Source organism: Cupressus sempervirens, chromosome 7 (assembly GCF_028749045.1).
Source record: "Cupressus sempervirens isolate cs-2001-9-10 chromosome 7, ASM2874904v1, whole genome shotgun sequence".
Classification (NCBI taxonomy): Eukaryota; Viridiplantae; Streptophyta; class Pinopsida; order Cupressales; family Cupressaceae; genus Cupressus; species Cupressus sempervirens.
Window position 1 is genome coordinate 14,348,866 of NC_143124.1, and position 24,462 is coordinate 14,373,327.

The window sequence follows — 24,462 nt, forward strand, 5'->3', positions numbered from 1 at the left end:
CCTTGATGTTCTTGGTAACCTTGGAAATTAATCAACAATCCTATAGCAAATCTAGTGCTCAACTACATGGCGGTACTTTTCTTTGAAGTATCCCCCTACTCAAAAAAGCTTCAATGGATCCCCTTCATCTCCATTATCCCCCATCCATATCCAACATTTGTCTCTCCTACCCCAACTTATGCATCAGTATCCCTTTGAATCAATCTTCACTTTTAGCTTTAGGGGTGCACAATCCTAGTCTTAGGGATCCACAAATCCAATCAATCCACCAAGCCTCATCTTTCGAGATCCACAATCCTAGTCCTAGGGATCTCCAAAACCCATCTTTCACCAATTTGACTCTTTGAAATCCTGTTGCATCAGCTTTATAATCCCCTCATCCATCTCCTTATCCTAGATTCCTTTTTATAGCGCTCCGCTCCTTCATCCTCCACCTTCCCTAAAGTCTTAAGCTTGCTTCCTCTTGTGCATCTGATTCTCCTTTATCATTCTCCCATAGTGAGAGTTTGAGCTAATTCAGCCCCTTCTCTTTGTCAATCTAAATCTCCTTGCTTATATCGAATTCTTGTATTTTTCAAGAAGCCATCGAGCCTCATTTTATCTCCCTGCTACCTTCTTGAGGGGGCATCTCGTAGTCTAGTCTCTCCTTCTTATCCAAGACTGGGGCAACTTTGTTGCTAAAACATCTTTCTCATGTCGTTTATATTCAAACTTCTTTGAAATAGTGTTATCTCAACACTATGTCAAAGAGGGGAAAAATGTAGAAACCAATATCCTTTAGAAAATAAAGTATTTTTATTTTTTGAAAAAGTCCCTGATGACATCATCATTTATTAATTAATTAATTAATTAATTAATTTTTATGCCATTAAATCCCTTTATCTTAATTAAAAATATTTAATTAAAGAATCCCTCCCAAAAATGTTTAAATATTATTTAAACATTATTTCCTTATTTATTAATTATTTAATTAATAAATTGACCAAAAATCCCAAAATAAATAAATAATTTATTTTTTTTCCTAAAACTTGGCCAATTTCCTTAAGACCATTAACCTCTTCCAAAATCTTCTAACCCTTCTTTAATTTCGATTAAAGGCTAATCCCATCATTTCCTACCCCTAATCCCAACTCAAAATATTTAATTAAGATTAAATATTAATCCTCATGTTTATTAAAAATACTTTAATAAATATCTTCTCAACCCAAACCCTTGAAATAAATAAAACTTTATTTATTTCCTAAAAACTTTATTTATACTCATCCTAGGAAGTTCTAGACTCTTCTAGAAAGTCTTCATCCTCATCCAAAGCCTAGACTCTTCTAGAAGATGTCAATCCTTATCTTTGACCCTAATCCTAATCCCCCCTAACCTTGTCACATTTCTGAAACATGGGTTAAGACTTGCTAACCCAAGCCGAAGCCAACAAATATCTCCTCCTTCACCCACCCTCATTAAATGCCATCCACTTGCCCATCTCTAACAAGCCTAATCTAATCTTAACCCAAGCCTAATCCAAGCCTTAATCATTTGCACATTCTTAAGTCAAGCTTAAGATTTTCTTAATCCTACCCAAGTCAAAATATCTCAACTCTCTCACAAATATCCCAAATATAAAACTTTATTAAGACCACAAAGCCATAAATGACTCTTACAAACCCATTCATTGCTCTTACAAGCCATTATAAGGGTCTTTATGAGCTTTGAGCCTCCTTTGTTGGCCCCTCAACCTCTCTTTCTCTAACCAATGACCCTATGACATGTGTCACTCTCTGATTGGCTGTAAGAAAGCACAATCCATGTGCTCTACTCTCATTCAACCTAAACCTTCCATAAGCTTTCTCCCATCCTTGCATCCTAGCCCTTGATCCCTCAAGCCCTTTGCCTATTTAAAGAATCCTCTTCCAAGCCATTTTAACACAATCTAGAAAGTAAAGCCATAATGCCATTTTGAGAAGCCATTTTTACATCAAATCCATTTACCAAAATCTATCAAAAATCTTTCATTGAAGCCCATTTGAGCATTTGAGCATACATACATAATCAAGCCATCTTAGCTATTAGACACACCTCTACATCAAGTGATCATCCTCATTGAGAGAGCCTATCCATGTCTCATATTCTCATTTGAGGACTTCACTTTGTCTCTCATGAAATTATGTTAAATTAGTATGTAAATGCTTTTGATTGTTTTAATTTAGTGTTTCTAACATACTAAAGTAGCATATGCACTTAGATCACAATTATTGATCAAGAAAAATTGAAGAGGATAAGGAGAATCCTAAGGAGAAGGAACAAGAGGCAATTCAAACATTGATCAATTTGCCTACAACAGGGACTCCCCCAGGAACAACACAATAGCCGAGCACTGATGCAGTACCACTTCAAATATCAACACCAAGCTCAAGCTCAACAAAGGTTGCAAGGCTACTTCACTATGGAGACCCTATTGTAGATGAAGAGATAGTCATTCCTAAGTATGATTATACAACCATGAATATAGATCAGATAAATGAAGTGCAAGAGGTACTAGAGAAGAAGAAGAAACAAGAGATACTCAGGAATGAGTATAGGAAAAGGCAAGCTCTAACTAAAATCAAAGACATCTTTCTAGATGCATTCAACTTGCAAGTACCTAATGAAAAAGAAACTATTTAGTATTTGATTTATAGTATATAATATTATGTTGTTTAAGTGAGTGCTATAAAGGTCCATAACCATTTTATGTAAATTAACATAGAATTAAAGACAAGAATTGTACCTAAATTCAAAGAAGGATAAAGGAAAATAGAAAATACATCATAGTTCATAGACAAAACTAGTAATTGCACCTTGGTGTACAATGGGTACGTCGAAGATAAGTGGACTAGGATAATAAAATATGAATTTTGAATTGATGTGTTGAGCCTTTTTATTAACAAAATTGCATGTTAAAATTATTCTAATGTCAAGGACAACAAAATTTCCACTACAAGAAATATTAGGGAATGTATAGATTATAACTAATGATTGTTTATAGAGTAATCTAGTATAGATTATGCTAGCCATTCAAAGGTTCAATGTAATCCAGTAGTATCTAATTGGGGCAGCATAGTCATTCATGAATGGAAAGGCATACATATTCCTATTGGCTGGTCTCATAGCTCTTCAAATCAAGGTGTCCAAGACAGAGCTATAGTGCATTGGTATCTACCTAGCCCAGGTTTTGTAAAATGAAATTTTGATGGTTGCTCATATGGTAATCCTAGTATATCTAGAATTGGAGTTTGTATTTGAGATAATCAGGGTGATATATTAGCAGTTGAATCCTCTCCATTATAGTAGGGTACTAATAATATGGTGGAAGTGCATGCATTATTTGCAAGATTAGTTCTTGCTAGAAAAGGTGGATTTCAACACTTACAAGTGGAAGGTGACTCAATGGTTATTATTAGTTCATGTATTAAGCAAGAATCACATAATTGGAGACTTTCATATATATTACAACAAATTTGGCTACTATTAGATACTTTTCATGAAATATGTATGTCACATACTCTTCGCAAAGGGAATATGGTGGCAGACTACATGGCCAACTAGGGGTGTGAAGGTTCTGATGTTGAAATAGATAAATCAATGGGCTTGTTTCATCATGATAATGATATGCAAAAACTCATCGTAATCGACAAATAATTTATTCAACATATGTATAGAGTTATGCCAACACTATAATGATTAGTGTAGTTCGGCATGTCTTTGGGACTTTCAAGGGTGTCTCAAGATAGTAGTTGCATTATCTTTTGACCTCATTTTCTCACTTATATTATTTTTATTAAACACTGATGTCAGGTTTTCTTTATGGTTCTTTCCCCATTGAGTTTTTGAACCATTTTATTATATAATAATAAATATAGTGGCATGCCCACTTTTCCTTTAGAAAAAATAATTAATGATTGTTTACAGTGAACTAAAAATCATTCAATCTAAACATTTAAAAAATCAACTTAACTACATGCCAACAATAATTAGAATTTTGCAATAATAGTACACTTAACATAAATATGTAAATATGTTAAATAATATTATTAAATTTTAAATAATAATCAACAAATATACATACTTTGGAACTTTTAAATTAATTAATTATTTATTTATTAATGAGCTATCTGAAATTTGTTTCTTATTGTGAGATGTTTATGGGCTATCCCTGACATGCTATTTAGTGGAGCTAACAATAAATAGGGAAAAAATAAAAATAAAATAAGGTTGTGTATGTTAAAAAAACAACAAGAAGAATATAGTAAGATTTTGTATATTCAAACAACAGGGAGAAGAAGTCCACAACTATACTGTCTAAGACAGTCCATAAAAATGAACACATCATTTGTCTCCTAGTATGCATCAAGTGCATTATGCATGTAATCAACTAAAAATGGTCATCTAGACTATGAGCCCCCTTTCAAACATTTTTCCATAATTTATCTAATGGTTATTTTTTTATCCAATCCTCAAAAATCTATTTATTAGATTATAACCTATGGTATGATCACTTTATCCCAAGTTCATATTTAATTAAAAGAAAATCTCCCCCTTTTAATTAAATAGAATTCCCCACTCATCTCTTATCTTAATTGTGCACACATAAAGCATTATTCCTATTTTAGAAATAAAAGAAAAGACTTTTTTGTCTACACATGAATGCACAATTTCCTATGTGAGAGAAATCTTCTATTTTAAAAATAACTTTAACTCTTCCATACATTTCAAACCCTCTCAAAAGTCAACCATTAATTGTGTTTGATTGAGATGCATGTGCACATGGATCACTCCCACTTTCAAACTCCACCCTTGATTACATTCATCTTGCCTCTTAATCTCTACCATCTATTAAAAGTGAGGACTCTCTCCTTATTCAAAGAATCTTAGTCTCTCATGCTATTGTTATGCTATAGGTTTTCTTGGTGATTGTGGAGACTTGGAGCATTCTTGCATTATTGCATTTTAGCTTAGCTCTGATTCTACTTACATTATGGTATACTTTTTAGATTAGTTTCATTTATGCTTTAGCTTAGTTCTCTTTGTTAGCTTGTGTATTGCATAAAAATGTAACAACAGAATAAACACTAAGGAACTAATGCCTATTCCTACATATTCATGCAAACCTCAAATATGAAAAACAATATGTAAATAGTGAAGACATGACATCAAGATACCTTCAACCATTCAAAATAACACTAATGCAAACCTCAAAAAATCACCAAGTGGTTAATGATTCCATGTTGTGGGATGTGGTTGCTCACAAATCCTGCAGCATAACAATGGGCTAGCTAGTGCTTATGGAAATGAGGAGAGGGCTCTCCTTTTATAGGAAATGAGATGAAACAAATGGTTGAGATTCAATGTAAGATGAAGGGATAGGATCTCTCAGGATCGATGAGGTGTCCATGAGGTGGAGGCCAAGTGGACTCCATGTGGATTAGGGTTTTTGACCATTCAAAGGGGGGGAAGATGCTCACACATGTGTAAACAACCTTTGATGTGATAGGTCAATGATAGGTGTAAGAGGTGTAAGAAGCGTGGTTTCTTAGACATGTGTGAGACACCTTGATTCTCATGTGAAGGGGTACAAATATGTAAGAGGTGTGGAAGGCATGAGGGGTGTGGGAAGTGTGAGTGTTCCTCACACGTGTGAGGACACACTTAGGACTAAAAGGGGATTAGCAAGCTGATTAGAAAAAGGTAAGTGGGATTAAGTAGTGGGTAGATTTAGAAGGACGAGGTTAGGTTAGAAAAGTGAGGTTGGGTGAGGGTTAAAGTTAGGAGCCATGTGCTCAAATAGGATTAAATTTGATATTTAATTCCAAGTGGGATCAAAAGAGATTAATTAAGTAAATGAAGTGATTTACTTAATTAAAGTGAATGGGTTAGGATGCAAGTGGGATGAGAGGAAAGGCTAGGATTTAGTTTATTTAAATCAAGGAAAGACAAATATAATTAAACAAATGTAAATTTATTTAATTAAAGGTAGGGTAATTAAATAAATAATAAATTTCTATTTAATTGGTCATGAAAAGGGGATTTGGACAATTTTAGGTGTCTACATTTTGCCCCTCTTTGATATAGCATTAGTAATGTTATATCAAAGAAGAATAAAATACAGTGGATGGGAGGATAAGACTAGTAGCATGATGCCCCTATCATGGAAGGATGATGAGGGAGGAATGGTATGCCCCCTCAAGAGGACATGTAGGTTAGGAGAAAACAAATTTTCTCTCGAAATGGATGGGAGGATGGAAGGGAGAGGAACATGATAAGATTGATAAAGTTATGTTGCAATGGTGTGAACAACCTAAGTTTGATATTGTATTCAACACTAGGCATCAAGGTATGAGGAACCAAGATGACAATGTGTCAAGTATGTGATAAAAAGAGGTCTAATAACACCATATGCCTTATGAAACCATGATATGGAAGATCATGATTCCTTGGGGCAATAGGATGCAAAAACTATGATAAATGCAAAAAATACTAATGTATACAAGTAACAAGCAATCATGCACAACAAACCAAAAGCAAATCAACATTTTGCCCCTAGTCAAGCTGAAAACCAATTAATGGATTGATTGATGATGATTGATTAATGATGAAAAAGATAACGATAAGAATAATGCACATTCAAGGATTGGGAAGGATTCATCTCATGATAATGTTGGAATATGGTCAATGGATTATTAGCTAATTGGGTCAAATTGATGAATTGATGAAGGATTGATGTACAAGATTGCAAGATCAGATTGACTGAATTAGTATTGATTGCATTGTGAGATTTTTTTGATATTTTTGATTTTATGGAGATTTTATGGATAGACTGAATTGAAATGCAAGTGGGAGAATGAACATGGATGAGATTGTAAGAATGATGTTGATAGGGCAAAGAATGATGAGAGTAGAATTGATTTGATGTGAAAGGGTTAGAAGAAGGAAAAATTGATTGAATTAGAGGATAAATGAATTTGATTGAAGTTAGTGGAAGAAGTAGATTGAAGGTGATATAAATGAATGTGGGATAGAATGGATAGAATGGATAGAAATGAATTGATTGAACGAATGTAGGATAGAATGGATTGTGACTAATGACAAGGGAGAGCTAAGGCATGGTAAATGGATGGGAAGCAACATGAGTCAGTGGATGAAAGGAATGGTGAAAGGATATGAGGGGGCCAAATGATATGGTATTGAAGAAATGTTGAGCCAAGGACCATGCTTTGAGGGAGTCCAAATGCTCCATACCAAGGATAGGAAAATGCAAGGAAATATGGTGGGAAAGGATGCATGAAAATGGAAAGGTGGCACGAAGGCTAGAAAATGGAGGAAGAGAAGGAATGTGCTCTTCCAAAGCATGTATGAACATTTTGGTATTATGCCTCTAATAGTGATCATGAGCATGGGTATGAAAGTGGAATGAATAAGGGATATGGGAGGGAGGGTATGTAAAAGGGGGAATGATATGGATAAAATGTGGGATATGAAGTGGATGAAATGGAAGGGATGACCAAAATGAAGGACATGTGAAAGACAGATGGAAGTATATAGGAGTATAGATGGAAAATGGATGAACATGACAAGGACTATGGAGTGCAATATATGGATAGCATGTCAAGATAAAAGAGGTGAAAGGATTATGGAAGTATGTAGGAAAATGTATGGATAATGAGGAAAGGACATGGAAAGTGAATATGGATGGATGAAAGGAAAGTGAAAGTCAAGATCAAAGATGAAAAAGGATAATGAACAGTAGATGGAAGTATGGAAGACATTTAAGGAAGAGTAGTATGGATTGAGCTTGCCTCTAGTGTAGAGTGCTAGTGTAAGATGAAAAGTGAATGGATGGATAAGTGGAAGTGGAAGGCATTGGATAGAAAGGGAGGACTCAAGCATCTAGATACATGGATGAGACCCCTTGATATCTTTTCCTCTTTTTTTTTCTTTTTTATTTTCAAGGAATTTGTACTATTTTCTCATAGATGTTGGTAGGGTAGTGATTGGAGGACAATGACTAATGAAAGAGTTTGGATTAAGGGATTGGAGTGGTTAAGAGGAAGATAGGATTGATGGATGCTAGGTTGGAAGACTTGTGAATGGGTGGATGAATGAGGTGGAAAGATCATCATTGGCACATACCTTGAAGGGTGATGGAAAGGAGGAAATTGTGGAGGATATGTAGGAGAAAGTTTGAATTTTGGGCTATAGGGGCTCAAAATGGATGAAGGAAACGATGGTGTTAGGATGGTGGATTTGGGTATATAAGGACCCAAAATGGATTTGGAAATTGAAGCTAGGGTGATTTATGCATGAGGGAAGCCTTTGGATTAGTAGAATTGGATGTCATTTGGAATCTTTCTTTGAGATTCAGTACTACATTAAGTAGCTTTAGGATCCACAAAATTTTTGCATTTTTGATTTTTAGCCTTTGTGGCCTTTGAGTTTTGTTTTGGATCATATTTTTCTTTTCTTGTACATGTCTTTAGAGGGGACATGTTGATCCTTGGGCTTTTGTGTATTTTTGGCTTTTATTTGCTTTTTCTTTGGCATCCAATTTGCTTCCTTTGACCATGGTATGGGTGCATGAAGATAAATGGGGTGGAGAGTAGATGGATGGTGAATGTTGTAAGGAATTCAAGGACGTGTGACTTTCTTGATCTTTACAAGGACCATGAGTGGATGAAGTGAAAAACATGGATATGGTGGATGGATGTATGTAAGGACCCAAAATGGAAGGGATGAAGGTTTTGGAGGTGGAACATAAGGACCCAAAATGGATGGAAATGAGGAACGAATGGGAATATGGATATCAGGGCCCAAAATAAACTTGGAATATGGATTATGGGAAGCTTTAGGTTTGGAAGGAGGAATTTTGGAATGGGAAGGAGTGGAAGGTGTACCAACATCTTGAGACATTATTTCTTCAATGGGATACTTATTAGTTTCAACACAAGATGTGAGTCCATGTGTATGGGATTTATGAGTGGATTGGATGGGTGTGATAGGGTCATGTGGAGGATTATGATCATGAGGGGGATTATGAGGGATAATAGGATCATGAGATGGAGTGGGATCATGAAAGGCAAATGAAGGAGTACTTTGATCTTGACTTAAAAGAGGATCATGTGGTGGAATGAGTGGATCATGAGATGGAATAGGATCATGAGATGGAGTGATTTGATCTTGACATGGAATAGTATTGGTGGATGGAGTGGAAGGCACTGCTTCATGAAGTGGAGGGTCTATGGATGCTAACTCTTGAGATGGAGTGGAATCGGTAAGGTGTGCGATACCTGAAATGCCTTGATCTTGATTAGGAAGGGGATCATGAGATGGACTCAGAGGGATAAATGGATCTTGAGGGATAAGAGAATGATGGGATGGAGAAATGCTCAGATCTAGAGGAGATGAGGAATCTATAATGTCATGCTTTAGAGGAAGGTCTTGAGATGAAATTGGGGGTATGACTTTGGGTTATTGGATCACTTTATTTTCAATTTTGTACTTAGACAAGAATTTGGGTGAGAAAAACCTATTACAAGATGGGGATGATGTTTTCAGAGGATTAGGATTGTGTGAAGGTGGAACTATGGGTAGGAGATTGGGATGATGGTTTTTGACATTAAGCTCAAAGTAGGGGGAATTGCATGGAGGGTCTGGGCTTGATGGGACATGAGGACTATGGTCTTTGGAACATGGGAGAGGAGGACATATGGAATGGAAGGTGGATTTTTTCTACTGACTTGCTAGACTCAAGATAGAATTCTTTTGTTCCTCAATTTCTTTGGCCATGGTGTTTCTACTCAAGGAATTGTGTGGGCTATAAATGGCATTGTATGGGGTTGAAGGATAATGAGGTGGATTTCCCTTGTCAAAGGTAGAAGAATAATGAACATGAGATGGATTAGAACTAGATATGAAGTTACGAGGATTGATTTGATACATAGGTCGAAAGGAAGGTATAACTCCATATTGCCTTTGAAGATCGTCAACCATTTGATTAAGCCAATTCTTATCCATAGATGAGATGAGGAGTGGTGAGAGATTTGATGATGAATGCAATATGAACTTGGGACTAGGAGCAATTTTGGACTTTGTGTTGACATGATTTGAATTGGATTTGACTTGATATTGGTTGGACTTGATTTGATTTGATATTGATATTGGATGGATTTCATTTGATTTGATTTGATATTTGGATGAAGGTTTGAGATAACCTTGATAAGATTTGGGTCATTCAAGATAACTAGGATTAAAGTCCAAGGATTATGATGGTGCTCCTAAGTCCGAAGTAGAAGATTTGATGCAAAGTTGAATTAGAACAAGATGTGTATGAAATTAGAAAGGTTGATTATTTATTGAATTAATAATTGATTAAAAATGACTAAATTTGATAGGGAATTGGATTGAGAATCATGAGTATGAAGCATTGGATGAGGGAATTGGAGTGTGATGTGGAATATGCACCATGACTAGGATGGAGATTAGGAATTAGATTAAATGATGATAGAGATGATTAAGACTTCAAGGAATGGTTTGAATGATGAGGAAAAAAGATGTATGAGGGTGATGAATTTGATGGAAATAAGAAGTGATGTGGAATTGATGTGGACAACTTGACTAAGAGGACTTAAATGAAGACTTGTTTTTGTGTTGTTCTTTTGAGATTTTTGAACTTTTATGATTTTTTTTTGAATTTTTTATGTTCTATGATGTTTTTGGGTTTTTCAAATTTGAGATGCAAAATAAAATAAGGAAATATATACAAGGAAAGTGTAGCTAGTGTGTCCCCTTCAACTAGGGAGTGTTTTAAATATTCAAGCATATCAAGCACACCAACAATACTATAAGGTTTTGACCAGGATGTACAAGGATCAAATAGAGGGCGTCCTTGATATATGCAAGGTACATGAGGCCCAAATCTATAGATGAAACAAAATAATGCAACACAGATGGGGGGAGACAGTAACCTAAATCTCCTCCTTCACTTCCCAAAGGTATAATGTTCTTTGGGGCTTAGCCAAGAGTGACAAGATTTTACTTCCAAGAGAGGTGTCTTTCAATTCAATCTCCCAATTTTTATACTCTACCAGAATGCTAGAGTTGACATCATCCTAAGGGGCAATGAAATCCCCAAGAAGGCCTTCTAAAAAAGAAAAAAAATACCACTTATTTCTTGTGCACCCAAGATCACCTGAAGGCGTGAGGGGAGATAATATGTAAGTGGCCTTGGGGTTTAACAGACACTTGTTCTTTCCCAATGAAGCTTTAGGTTTTGTAATCTACTTTGAAGACACACGTGTTTAAAGCATACAATATTCTTTCCAACTTGAAATCATTGTCAACATAAATGAAATGTATAGATTCGTCAACAAGAAAGAAAATTGCTGAAAATGAAACCAATTCCCTTAAGACATTCAAGATTGATTGAGTGATCATTTTAAGCACCAAATTAAAATATGCATTACAATTTTCATTGATCTTTAGGCATTCAAGATTGTGCTATCATTCATTCCACTAAAATGTTCAATTTCTTTATGGCATTCAAGATTGTGTTCAATTGTTTTATCTTTAACCATGCATTCAAGATGAGTGTTTAAGCATACAGGTTCATTCCCAAAACAAAATTAAAGCAAAACTTGCAAGCAATATGGTTAGTGATTTCTAGATTTCTCTAATCTTCAATGCATAAGTGAGAAAATATCCCTACAAAAAACACAAGTTAGAGCATTGAAAATGCATGACAAACGTGAAACAACCCTGCAATGAAAGTGTTAAGACAAAGTTCAGCTTTTGAAAAAAAAATTAGGATCTAAATAGCATCAAAATTTGATGAAACCAACACCATCACGATGGGCTTGAAATTAGCTTTCCAATGGTATTTTTTTTTGAAAACGGAGTTTGTATGCTCAAATTATGAGCAAAAAACTGAAGGCTACTCCTTATGGTGTAGAAGGGCATGTGGAATGCTTGTGCAGTGATGGCATCAATGACCTGTGGGGTCAAATTTTCTAGTTAGATGCACGTCAAAAAAATTTGTTTATTTAAAAATAAAATAAAATTTAGATGGTTTTCTAAAAAGACAAGTTTTATTTTTAAAAAATAAAGTTGAAAAAAAAAATCAATACTTCTAAATTTAATCTAAACATCCAAAACAAAATAATTTTTTTCGTTAAAAATGGTAGAGGGAGGGAGGGTAGAAGAGCAAGGCAGTGGTAGCTTAGGGGAGTGGAGGTGAAGAGGAGCAATGATGGGGTTTGGGTTAGCAGCAACCAAGTGGTGCACAAGGGGAAGGGGAGGAGTGGAGGTGCATGGAAGCAGAGGCTACAAGTGGAGGTGCTACTCAATAGTGACAGGTGAGGGAAGAACAATGTGGGCCATGGTCGAGTGGTGGAGGGGTTTCAACACAAATTTAGTAAGGTGGAGCTATGATGGAGAAGGGGAGGAGTGGAGGTGGAAGGAGGGTTGTATGGTGGACACATTTTGGCAGTTGTGAGAAGTGTAGCAGAGGAGGTGAGAGTTTTGGTGGTGGTGGTGAGGGAGTGGGGAACACGATGGCCAAGTAGAAGGAAGGTGAGGGGCTGACATTTATGGTAGGGAGTAGAGCCGTGGCCATAGGGAGAAGTTAGCGGCTATGAATAGTGGCGTCAGGGAAGCAAATAGTAGGTGGCGGTAGCCGATGGAGGGTTTGAGGTGTGTTGTAAGGGAGGAGCGAAAGTTGTCGTAGACAGTGGGCCACAGTTGCACGGGAGTGACACTCATAGGTTCCACTAGTGGTGGCACTTGCAGGTGCCCAACCTACAAAACATAATTTTTTATTATATCTACTTTTTAAATTTTTTAAATTTTTTGATTTTTAAATTTTTTAAATTTTTTCTTTTATTTTTTGATTTTTTGATTTTTTTAATTTTATCAAAAAAATCTCACTATGCAATCAATACTAATTCAATCAATCTAATCTTACAATCTTGTACATCAATCCTTCATCAATTCATCAATTTGACCCAATCAGCTGATAATCCATTGACCATATTCCAACATTATCATGGGAAGAATCCTTCCCAATCCTCAAATGTGAATTATGCTTATCATTAGATTTGTCATCCTTAATCAATCATAATCAATCAATCCATTAATTGGTTTTCAGCTTGACTAGGGGCAAAATGTTGGTTTGCTTTTGGTTTATTGCGCATGATTGCTTGTTACTTGTATGCATTAGTATTTTTTACATTTATCATGGTCTTTACATCCTATTGTCCCAAGGAATCATGGTCTTCCATATCATAGTTTCATAAGGCATATGGTTGTATTAGACCCCTTTTTATCACGTACTTGACACATTTTCATCTTGGTTCCTCATACCTTGGTGCATAGTGTTGAATACAATATCAAACTTAGGTTGTTCACGCCATTGTGGCATAACTTTATCAATCTTATCTTTTCCCACTCCCTTTTGTAGTTCTATCCATTTCAAGAGAACATCTGTGTTCTTCTAACCCACATGTCCTCTCAAGGGGGCATACCCTTCCACTCTCGTCATCCTTCCATGACTGGGGCATCATGCTACTAGTCTTATCCTTCCATCCACTATATTTTATTCTTCTTTGATATAACATTACTAATGCTATATCAAAGAGGGGAAAAATGTAGACACCTAAAATTGTCCAAATCCACTTTTCATGACTAATTAAATAGATATTTATTATTTTTTAAAATACCCTACCTTTAATCAAATAAATTTGCATTTGTTTAATTATATTCACCTTTCCTTGATTTAAATAAACTTAAGTTTATTTAAATCCTAACCTTTCCACTTACATCTTAATCCATTCACTTTAATTAAGTAAAGTACTTCATTTACTTAATTAATCCTTTCTTAATCCCACTTGAAATTAAATATTAAATTTAATCCTATTTGAGCACATGGCTCCTAACTTCAACCCTCACTCAACCTCACTTTTCTAACCTAACTCATCCTTCTAACCTACCACTTTTAATCCTAAGTGTGTGCTCACACATGTATGAGGAACACTCACACTTTCCACACCCCTCATGCCTTCTTGCACCTCTTGCATGTTTTCCCCCCCTTCACATGGGAATCAAGGTGTCTCACACATGTGTGAGAAACCATGCTTCTCACACCTCTTATACCTATCATTGACCTATCACCATCAAAGGTTGCTCAGACATGTGTGAGCATCTTCCCCCCTTTGAATGGTCAAAAACCCTAATCCACATGGATTCCATTTGGCCTTCACCTCATAGACACCTCATTGATCCTAAGAGATTCTAGCCCTTCATCTTACATTGACTCTCAACCATATGTTTCATCTCATTTCCTATAAAAGGAAAGCCCTCTCCTCATTTCCATAAGTACTATCTAGCCCATTGTTATGCTGCAAGATTTGTGAGCATCCACATCCCACAACAATGAAATCATCAAAAACTTGGTAATTTTATGAGGTTTGCATTAGTGCTATTTTGAATGGTTTAAGCTCTTGTGATTTCATGTCTTCACTATATACATATTGTCTTTCATATTTGAGGTTTGCATGAATATGTAGGAATAGGCTTTAGTTGCTTATTGTTTCTTCTATTGCTACATTTTTATGCAACACATTTTTGACAAAATGTATTGCATAAAAATGTAACAAAGGAATAAACACTAAGAAACTAATGCCTATTCCTACATATTCATGCAAACCTCAACTATGAAAGACAATATGTAAATAGTGAAGACATGACATCAAATAGATTAAACCATTCAAAATAGCACTAATGCAAACCTCACAAAATCACCAAGTGGTTGATGATTTCATGTTGTGGGATGTGGTTACTCACAAATCTTGCAACATAAAAATGGGCTAGATAGTGCTTATTGAAATGAGGAGAGGGCTCTCCTTTTATAGGAAATGAGATGAAACAGACAGTTGAGATTCAATGAAAGATGAAGGGCTAGGATCTTTCAGGATTGATAAGGTGTCCATGAGGTGGAGGCCAAGTGGACTCCATGTGGATTAGGGTGCTTGACCATTCAAAGGGTGGAAAGATGCTCACACATGTGTGCACAACCTTTGATGTGATAGGTCAATGATAGGTGTAAGAGGTGTGAGAAGCATGGTTTCTCACACATGTGTGAGACACTTTGATTTTCATGTGAAGGGGGAAAAATATGTAAGAGGTGTGGAAGACATGAGGGGTGTGGGAAGTGTGAGTGTTCCTCACACATGTGTGTGCACACACTTAGGACTAAAAGGTGATTAGCAAGGTGATTAGGAAAAGGCAAGTGAGATTAAGTAGTGGATAGGTTTAGAAGGATGAGGTTAGGTTAGAAAAGTGAGGTTGGGTGAGGGTTAAAGTTAGAAGCCATGTGCTCAAATAGGATTAAATTTGATATTTAATTTCAAGTGGGATCAAAAGGGATTAATTAAGTAAAAAAAAATGATTTACTTAATTAAAGTGAATGGGTTAGGATGTAAGTGGGATGAGGGGAAAGGCTAGGATTTAAATAAGCCTTAGTTTATTTAAATCAAGGAAAGATGAATATAATTAAACAAATGGAAATTTATTTAATAAAAGGTAGGGTAATTAAATAAATAATAAATATCTATTTAATTGGTCATGAAAAGAGGATTTGGACAATTTTAGGTGTCTACAACTTGCATTTCATTTAGAATAGCTTGAATTTGCATTGCATTTTATTCTAGATTCTTGGATCTTGGCACTCTTGCCTCTACTCTTTGAACCTCTCATTCTATGGTGTACCTTGAAAGAGTTGCATAGTTTGGTTCATTTGAGAGCCACCATCTCATAGCCTTTTCACATCATAGATAGAGAGCTATAAGTTGGCTCTTGAGACTCCCTCTTCGATGGGTTCTCTCAAGAGTAATGGTTTATAGAAGTGTGACACTTTTATACACACAATGCATATTTACACCAATCTTCAATTGAGAAATATGAGTGAATATGATTGATATTGCTTTTATCAAGATTTTCTTCCTATCTACTTTATGAACATGTGAATTTTGAGCTAGTTTACTATTTTCCATTATTGAAAAATCTTTTTGCATCCTTGTGCCTTTTCATTGGCTACTATCATCCTTTCTTTAATTCTAACAAATGATTTTTCATTCATCATACAAAAAGTGCATTTGGAATCTTCACTCGTGTTTGTGGCATATAAAAATTGAGCAATCTATTCTTCCTTTATTGAAGTGATATTCTTATAATGGGGTGTGTGCACCAAGATGATGTGCAAAAAGGGAGGTATAAGTGGACACCTTGTTTTTATGAAATCAAGTAGACCTAATCTTGGAAGACCCATTTGAGGGCCATGCACTCAAAATGAAAATATATGTAAAAGAAAAAAAATTTAGTACTCTAAATCTAGTTTCTAAACTACTAAGGTTTTTAAAAAATGGATAAGATTAAGAGGGACAAACCTTGCAAGCACAAAAAAGTATTACTATTTTTTCTAAAAAATATAACATAGTTGTTCCTGTGCACTCAAAAAAACATATAGTTATATTTAGAATTTTGAAAAATCCTTTGTAGGATGCTTGCTAAGAATGAGATCTAGAAGTTGTGCATTTTTTCAAAATTTTCTGATGAGTAGTTTTTTTGAAGTGACCCCATCTTGAAATTCTAGTACCTGTTTGTGCACTAGGCATGACTTGCATCAAAATAATCTAAAATTAAAAAATATTTTTAAAATTGTATAAAATAAATTGTAGAAAAACAATATGTAATTTATTTTCCATTTGGTTAAGTAGATAAAAATATATTTAAAAAATGGTAGACATATGTCTGAGAGGATAGTCAAGGCACTGGTATAAAAAAATCAGCTTCGCAATGTTATTTTTGTCCAAAAATTTAAAAAATTATATGGTTAGAAAGGTAAGAAAACATATGAGATTATGGTGGTAATTTTAGAGATATTCAATTCACTATTTAAAAACCTACAAAGTCAAAGATGATAATGATCTTAGAAGTTGAGAAAATGTCTAAACCAATGAAAGTGGAGGGAAAACATCAACCCAAGCCTTTGGGTAGTTGAACATCCCTATTACCAAGCCTAAATGTGATAACACTTTTTTAATTAAAAAATGCAATTGTGTTATTCTTCGTATGACTAAACTATCATACTAGACATAACATGATCTCGTTATGTCTAATAGACATAATGCGACTATGTTATGTCTAGCATGACTTTACCAGACATAACAGGATTGCATTATATCCATGTAAAATTATAATCAATTTTTCAAAGGCCTAATAAGCCTAATTAGGCCCAATTAATGAAGCAAATACCTAAAAATGGATTAATTTCATGAAATAAATGATTGGAGAGACAATGCACATTAGATTTTATACAAAGAAAGAGTATGGTGGAGGGACAATTCATAGTGGGTTTTATACAAAGATTCAAATGTCAATTCTATCAAGAAAAGTTTAGCTTCTAGAACTCAGACTTTGGGTCTTGGAATCATTTAGTTTTTTGTTCATCAAAATAGTGGGCCTAGTAGGGTAGGCCTAACTACAATGCAACAATAAATACAAGGTCACGATATAGGAGAGAGATTCTTGTGGTTGAATTAGAAGATAAATCATCCTTTGAAGAAATGATGGAGACTTCCTGTGAAGGATATAAGATATGTTGATTCATTTTACTAAACTTTCTCTTTGATTTTTATCATGTAGGAAAATTTAGTGATGGGTTTTTGTGTGTATGTCAAGAATAGGAAGAAGGGTTTGAAATTAAGCTAAGGGTGCATTCACCATGACAAACGATGAAACTTACAGCAATATTCTTCTTGAATGATCAAACAGATTATTCGAGCTCTTGCCAAGATGAAATAAAAATTGGTGCTTAACATTGATAACCAATTTAGTGTAGATCTTGAAACAATGAAATATGTTGATAGGTGCTCTAGTGAATTTAGGTGTCATCTTCATCACAAATTTTCCATGACATACTAGTAGTTGGAGGTGTCATCTTCATAGCAAGTTTTTCATGACAGTCCAATAGTTGCAAGTGTCATCTTCATCACAAGTTTTCTAAGTACATGTGCACTGAAGACCTTTAGTCTCGATTTGAGCTAGTAGTAGATGGCGAGTATTGATCATCATCTTTTGACATAGGCTCACATGCATATCATGTGTTAAGTATAACCAAGGTGAATGTTCATTAGGTCTTCTCGGTCTCAACAATTTTAGAAATCATCAGAGCCTACCAATATGCCACCACCACTAGATTTGGAGGGCATGGAAATGAAACCATCATTATCATATGTAGTACACTTAATTTCATATGTTGCAATCATTTTGTCACTTGTAAACATGAGCTTGTTTTGATTGTAACAAATGTTTGTATAAGTATTTGGGTAAGTATGTAGTTATAACTCTGCATGTTAATAGGGTATGTAGTATGGGTTAATTTCTTTTGGATTTCTTATGAAGCTTTTGTCAAACCATTGAACCCTAACTCACAAAATTCTTCAAAGTGGAAAGAGAAAGAATACGAACGGACTAGTAGAGATGGACAAAGATATCAAACTAAGATAAAAATAATAATTTTGAATCAAGCAAGGTTTGATATGGTTTCTAACACCTAGAATGCTTTATTCATTGTCATCCCTCCTATATCTTTTTATAAGATCATGTTAAGTTGTGTTTTAGTGCACCTTCTTTTTCAAGGTATCTATATAGCTTACCATTGAACTTCATATTTCTATTTTCTTGTAGGTACTATAAAAGGAAAAGGAGGTCTAGTTGGGAGAAATCTTCAAAATTGACATGACATCAATTAAAGTGAGATATCTAAGATTATTGCAGATACAATGGTTTATCTCCTCTATTGATAGATATAAGTTCTTCTAGAGACTTGTTGGCTCTAACATATCAAAAGGGGCCATGAGGGGTCCTAGTGTGTCAAAAGAGACATTAGGACCCCTTAAGATCTCCTAAGATCTCTCTAAATTCTATTTTTGAGTACATGTGCACTGAAGACCTTATGCCACTACTTGAGCTACTAGTAAATGTTTACTAATCATCATCATCATTATCACATGACATCAAAAGCCATCTTCAACATAATATGATCACTAGACATGTTTGTATGCTACTTCTACACTGGGATGTTTTCTTTCTTGTTTTATGAAGTTGGATGATCCTTGGAATCCAGTGAGATGCCTAACAATGAGATTTACATAATGGACCATTTTGAAATTTGATAGAAATTACACATAATATGATCATGTTATGTGTACTTTTGACTTTTTTTTCATGGTGTCCACTTTTTTGCATACCATATTGGTGCATATGCCCAATGTTTGAAGAGTTTATTAGCAAACACGATGCCAAATACTAGAACTGACAAATACCAAGAGATGAAGATAAAGACCAATAGTAAGATGATCATTTATATAAACAAAACACCCAATGAAAGGAGTGGTAAATCATAGGAAAGGGAAATTAAAATGTTTCTCAATTTATATTTCAAAATTAAAAAATGTCATAGATATAAGAGAAATATGCTAACCTATAGTTTAAAAAATGTAAGTTACAATGAAATATGAAATAAGGAAGACAATGAAGTGCACCTTTGAACCATCTATAGAGTATAAGAATGTTGGAAGCATGAATTCAGATGATATTCCTATGGGGGAGTATTGTAGATATGATATTGTGATGATATGTTACATTCATGACTGTGTTTGTCATTGATGTCTGTATACACTAATCTAATATGCTAAAAATACTAATTTAATGAAAAAAAAAGCATTTACACATTAAACTACTATAACATATAAGAGAGACTAAGACAAGCCCTCAATTGAGAATATGAACCATTAAGAGGTTCTCTCAATGAGGCCTTTCTTGTTTTGGGGATGAGTCTATTTGGATATGGATTTAGGATGTATGCTCAAGGTACTCAAACTAGCTTCAATGGATTCTTGGAATTTGGGTGTGGATGTATGCAAAAGCTATGGAGTTTGTCTTCTCAAAATAACATTATAACTTTAGCTTAAGGATTGTGTTAAAATGGCTTGGGAGGGGATTCAATTTATAGGCTAAGGGCTTGAGGGTTTGAGGGCTAAGATGCAAGGATGGAGAAAAGTTCATGGAGGGCTCAGATTGCATGAGAGGAGAGTACATGAATTGTGCTTCCTTATAGCCAATTAGGGAGTGACACATGTCACAGGGTGAAAGGATGGAGGAAAGGGCAAGGATGAGTCAACAAAGGAGGCTCAAGGGATAATATCTTCATAAAGACCTTTCATAATGGCTTGTAAGAGCAATGGATGGGTTTGTAAGAGTATTTTATGGCTTTGTAAGAGCATTTATGGCTTAGTGGTTGGGATATTTTGGAGATTGTTGACTTTGCTTGGCTTAGGAAAGTTTTAAGCTTGCTTAGGGAATGTGACAAGGTTAGGGGGGGATTAGAGGTGATTTAGGATTTAGATTAGGGATGTTAGAGATATGCAAGTGGATGGCATTCAATGAGGGTGGATGAGTTAGTAGCTAAGCTTGGTTAGTATGGGTGGATGGGGTGGATTAGGCTAAAATGGAGGTTTAGAGATAGGCTTAGGATGAGGATGAAGACTTTCTAGAAGAGTCTAGAATTTCCTAGGATGAGGATAAAAAGTTTTTTAGGAAATAAATAAAGTTTTATTTATTTCATGGGTTTGGGTTGAGGATATATTCATTAAAACATTTTTAATAAACATGAGGATTAATATTTAACCTTAATTAAATATTTTGAGTTGGGATTAAGGGTAGAAAATGATAGGATTAGCCTTTAATCGAAATTAAAGAAGGATTAGAAGATTTTGGAAGAAGTTAGTGGTCTTAAGGAAATTGGCCAAGTTTTGGGCAAAAAATAAATAAATAATTTATTTTGGAATTTTTGGTCAATTTATTAATTAAATAATTAATAAATAAGAAAATAATGTTTAAATAAGATTTAAACATTTTTGAGAGGGATTCCTTAATTAAATATTTTTAATTGAGATAAAGGGATTTAATGAAATAAAAATAAATAAATAAATAAATTAATAAATGATGATGTCATCAGGGAATTTTTTAGAAAATAAAAATACTTTATTTTCTAAAGGATTTTTAAGTGTCTACAATGTCAACATAGCAGTTTTTTGTAGTATTTGATAAAAGAACAATAGAAAGATCAAGTTGGTATGGATGACTAGTTGAGTATTCTCATTATTTGACATTGTGGGAGATACTTATGAGTATCTAGTATATGCCGTTAAAGTTGAGGGAAGAAATGTTAAGTTTGGAGGAAGTTATGTAGGTTTTGGTGATATCTATTCTGAGATACAGTTTATAGAGGCATGTTTTGGTAATCTTGTTATATCTCTTACCAAAATTGTTATTCTGAGAATCAAAGTTGAAGATGTGTAGAAGACATGTTGATAATGACATGGTCAAGCTTTCTCGTCATAATATTCCATGTAAAAAAAATTATTCAAGTTGCAACGTGGAAGATTAATTTTATGGCAAAGTGTAATGTGTTCTTAATGTGGTCCTATAACAATTAATTGAGAAGGTCTAATAGCCAACTCAAGGAATTGTTTTATGGATTCAGTATAAAGGAAGGATGTTTTCCTTTATCAAGTATGACATGGAGAAGTAATTTCTAAGAATCACAAGAGAAAAATGCAAAGTTGAGCTGAGAAAAGAGAAAGTAAAGAAAACTTTATTGCCGAGGTTTTATTGTGTGATTCGAGGTTTGATATTTGCATCTAAGGTTTGTGACCTAGTTTACAAGGTGTAAAAGAGATTGTTTTGTCAAAAGAACAAAAGAAAGAGGATCTTAATAGTAAATTACTTGTTTGGATAGTGATCTCTTCTTGTAATTGAAATTGCATGTTTGGGCAGTGGGCTCTTCTTGCGTACATTGTACTACAACTCCTAACAAGGTTGGCACAACTCCTAATAGGGTTGGAATCTCCTAACAGGGATTCAAAGTCTCTTAATAGGGACTCCATGTACTAAATGGTGTAATAGACTCCTAATAGGGTCCATCCTATAACAAGGAATATTTATATTAGTACATCATCTTTTGGGCATCATTCCCATTGAGGTTTTCCTTTTGATAAAGGGTTTCCCTAGTTAACATATCTAGTGTAATTGTCTATGTGCATCTTGCTATGGTTACTATTTACTTTGGTTTAATGGATAAGATTATTTAAGGATAATAAATGTTTTAATTATTGGATATCTCATTCACACCCCCCCTCCACCCTCTTCGTTATCTTGGTCGACTATTGTTTCTAACTATTGGTATTAAAGCATTGTTGTCACAAAGGTTTTCACCCTTGTCCAAAGTTTTTACCTAAGGAAACCCTTGTGAAACATGAAAACAACCTCCGAGTTGTAGGAATTGAATTGTGAGGTTGAGTCTCTAGAGAAGGCCAGCTTCCTTTACTATCAGGGTGCACCTAACTACTCTTGGAGAGGAAAAGGGAGAAGGGATGCATGAAAGAAAATCTACCTACTCTAACCTAAGGGGGTGATGCACCAAAATAGAGTGTTCAAACTAATCTCTACCCATACATGCACTATTGAACCATCATGACACCAAAGATATACACATCCAAACTTTCTTTAATCTAACAATCACATGCAGATCAAAAAATCCAAATGAATGACACAAGGAAAGAGAAGATTCACTTATATACCATTCATAGGTCAAAAGAGATACAGTCATGCAAGATTGCAGATCTCTACAATACATCAATGAGAGGCAAATAGTTCTTGCACTATACATCAATGGTTGAAGGGGATAAGGTGGAATATATAGTTCAGAGGCAAAGGGAATTTACAGTAAAATTGTAGAGCAATATCAGAGAAGTTAGAGAAGAGTTGAATAGTACAAAATCTACAAAAATTGCCTTTATAGCTCGGGCATAACTGAGATATTTTCTAACTAAAGTTACCCCACAACCATTTCCATTAAGTCTTGATAAGGATCTAGAGAAAATTTGATCTGGGTACAGATTCAGATACAATAAAACCTGATATTTGTTGAAACAGGGGCGTGACAGGAACAACACCATTAAACCATTCTGACCAAGTAGATGGATAAACTGGGGTGCTGAAGTGTTCTCCTTCATTTCCTAAGTTTAGCATTCATTTGAGAGCGGTTGGCATTGATCACAAGGATTAGATTGTGCAAGAAAATTTGATCTCCTTTATTTCTAGCTCATGAATTAGCAAAAAACAACAATCAACAGAATACTGCAACCAGAATGGGCCACGTGGGCCAATAGCCTTTTATTTTTTCTCTACCTCACAAGGTCTTGTCAAGTTTGACCACATCTTTATAATTGACTATGCCACCTCCTCAGAACCTTGACTGTGATGTCTTCCAACTTCCAACCTTAACTACCAATGCTAATTGCAGCGTTATCACCTCAAGCCCGCAAGGACGCGTGTCACTGAATTGCTATCTCACTATACATAAAAAGTGAGCACCTTGCCATAGTGAGATAGCGACGATCATAGATTCTCATTTATTGTATGGAAGACATTGATACATTACTTGAGAGAAATGTGGTGGGCCCATTGTCTCTATGTCACTGTTTGTAACCCTCGTGCAACTCACCATAGTGAGACAACAACAATTGTTGATTCCAAGCTTGACATGGAGATCAAAAATTTATATGTTTTATGGAAGGGACGTGGGTCTAGGTACTGCTATCACTGAGCTGGCTTAACATGTTGGTAATTTCCAATGACATCATTTTTTCAGCATTCGATTAGCACCACCTTGGCATCACCTTGTAGCTTATGAAACCAACTTGACCCCACAAGACACGTTGCAGCGAGCTGCTTGTGCACATTTTTAGAAAGTCTGACAAAAGACAAAATGCGGCAATGTGGGTGCCAATCAAACTGCTAGCTCATTAGTAGATCTCGAACCTTGTGGCCCACACAAGAACATTTTCCTTTACACCATAACTTCTCGACCAGTCGCTACTTTGCTACCAATGAAAATCACAAACTTTTCGGTAACGATTTAGCGAGCTCCAGCGAGTCATCAAAAATCGGTGCCGAACTTCATTCTTCAGTACCACAAATTTTTTTTCATGGTCACTATCTCGCTATGGAAAACAACCTCGCAATTTTTCATAGCGAGTATGTGACATCTGTAGATCTTAACAAGATCCAATGGTGAGGAAAGTTGTAGACCAACAAAAACAAAATAGGAGAGAAAATAAATACAATAAAGTTTTAATCATTTTATTTTTTGTATTTCCTGGGCATTAAAATAATATTAAAGATGGGAAGTGGCCATTGGGTGGGTCAAGTATTTGAATTCAAACTTTGGCGGGGGTCAAAAATAGGTAACAAGCATCAGGTCCCTCAAGATAAAGTTTAACAACTTTGGGAGATCCATGGAAAGCATGTTCAGGAAAT